Below are 2,500 nucleotides of genomic sequence, written 5' to 3'. Positions count from 1 at the left end.
CCCAGGAGCACATCTTTTTCGACCGTAAAGGGAGACAGGAGGCCGACTCACTGCCTCGGCTAAATGGAGAGGGAATTTCAGCAGGGCCAGGGCACAGGCATGGACCTTTTTCAGCTGTAAGGGAGGCAAGAGCAAGGTGCGATGTAGGTCCCCGGGGCCTGTTGTCGTACCATAGGCACGAGTGGTGTGTGTGTGTGGCAAAGAGTTTCTGCGCAGTGTACCAGGGGCACGGGGAAAGGTTGTTGTACCATAGGCACGAGAAAAGTTGTCGTACCATAGGCACGAGAAAAGTTGTCGTACCATAGGTACGAGGAGTGTGTGTGTGGCAAAGTGCTACTGAGCGGTGTACCAGGGGCACGGCGAAAAGTTGTTGTACCATAGGCACGAGAAAAGTTGTTGTACCATAGGCACGAGAAAAGCTGTCGTACCAGGGGCACGGAGGAAAGTTGTTGTACCATAGGCACGAGAAAAGTTGTCGTACCATAGGCACGAGGAGAGTTTGTGTGGCAAAGTGCTACTGAGCGGTGTACCAGGGGCACGGCGAAAGGTTGTTGTACCATAGGCACGAGAAAAGTTGTTGTACCATAGGCACGAGAAAAGCTGTCGTACCAGGGGCACGGAGGAAAGTTGTTGTACCATAGGCACGAGAAAAGTTGTTGTACCATAGGCACGAGAAAAGCTGTCGTACCAGGGGCACGGAGGAAAGTTGTTGTACCATAGGCACGAGAAAAGTTGTCGTACCATAGGCACGAGGAGAGTTTGTGTGGCAAAGTGCTACTGAGCGGTGTACCAGGGGCACGGCGAAAGGTTGTTGTACCATAGGCACGAGAAAAGTTGTTGTACCATAGGCACGAGAAAAGCTGTCGTACCAGGGGCACGGAGGAAAGTTGTTGTACCATAGGCACGAGAAAAGTTGTTGTACCATAGGCACGAGAAAAGCTGTCGTACCAGGGGCACGGAGGAAAGTTGTTGTACCATAGGCACGAGAAAAGTTGTCGTACCATAGGCACGAGGAGAGTTTGTGTGGCAAAGTGCTACTGAGCGGTGTACCAGGGGCACGGCGAAAAGTTGTTGTACCATAGGCACGAGAAAAGTTGTCGTACCATAGGCACGAGAAAAGTTGTCGTACCATAGGTACGAGAAAAGTTGTCGTACCATAGGCACAAGCAGTGCGTGCGTGTGTGTGGCAAAGTGTTTCTGCGCAGTGTACCAGGGGCATGTTTGAATTTACATTCTGGAGTACCAGGGGCACGAGGATTTTGCCAGTGGTGTTTTGCTTTGTCAGTGGGAGGGGGCTTAAGTGTGGGTCCACGGGGCCTGCTGGAGGTCAAGGTCCATGCTGGATATGCGCTGGAGCGTAACTACAAGAAAGGTAAGCTAGTGGGGGACTAGAGCAGGGGAGGATGTGCGTCCCCGGGGCATGCTGGAGGTCAAGGGCCATGCTGGATATGCAGTGGAGGGTAACTGCAGGAGAAGGAACGCTCATGGGGGATTAGAGCGGAGGAGTATGTGGGTCCTCGGGGCCTGCTGGAGGGCAAGGGCCATGCTGGATTTGTGGTGGAGGGTAACTGCGGGAGAAGGAAAGCTAGTGGGGGAGTAGAGCAGAGGAGTATGTTGGTCCCCGGGGCCTGCTGGAGGTCAAGGTCCGTGCTAGATACGTGGTACAGGGTTAACTGCGGGGGGGGGGGTAATGTGGGTTCACGGGGCCTGCTGGAGGTCAAGGTCCATGCTGGATATGCGCTGGAGCGTAACTGCAAGAAAGGAAAGCTAGTGGGGGAGTAGAGCAGGGGAGTATGTGGGTCCCCAGGGCCTGCTGGAGGTCCAGGTCCATGCTAGATATGTGGCACAGGGTAACTGCAGGGGGGGGGTAATGTGGGTCCACGGGGCCTGCTGGAAGTCAAGGTCCATGCTAGACATGTGGTACAGGGTAACTGCAGGGGGAAGGGGGGGGGGGGTAATGTGGGTCCCCGGGGCCTGCTGGAGGTCAAGGTCCGTGCTAGATATGTGGTACAGGGTTAACTGCAGGAGGGGGGGGGGGGGGGGGTAATGTGGGTTCACGGGGCCTGCTGGAGGTCAAGGTCCATGCTGGATATGCGCTGGAGCGTAACTGCAAGAAAGGAAAGCTAGTGGGGGAGTAGAGCAGGGGAGTATGTGGGTCCCCAGGGCCTGCTGGAGGTCCAGGTCCATGCTAGATATGTGGCACAGGGTAACTGCAGGGGGGGGTAATGTGGGTCCACGGGGCCTGCTGGAAGTCAAGGTCCATGCTAGACATGTGGTACAGGGTAACTGCAGGGGGAAGGGGGGGGGGGGGTAATGTGGGTCCCCGGGGCCTGCTGGAGGTCAAGGTCCGTGCTAGATATGTGGTACGGGGTAACTGCGGTGGGGGGGGCGGATCTAATGGGGGACTAGATCAGGTGAGGATGTAATGGCCAGTTCGACAGCAGCACATCTTTTTCGACCGTAAGGGAGAGAGGAGGCCGACTCTCTGCCTCGGCCAAAT

The sequence above is a fragment of the Mchenga conophoros genome, linkage group LG13, assembly GCF_057382185.1.
Source record: "Mchenga conophoros isolate Kocher_MC1m ecotype Shallow Benthic linkage group LG13, M_conophoros_male_GT1.1, whole genome shotgun sequence".
Classification (NCBI taxonomy): Eukaryota; Metazoa; Chordata; class Actinopteri; order Cichliformes; family Cichlidae; genus Mchenga; species Mchenga conophoros.
The sequence above is the reverse complement of the archived record's forward strand: the minus strand, read 5'-3'. Positions refer to the sequence as shown.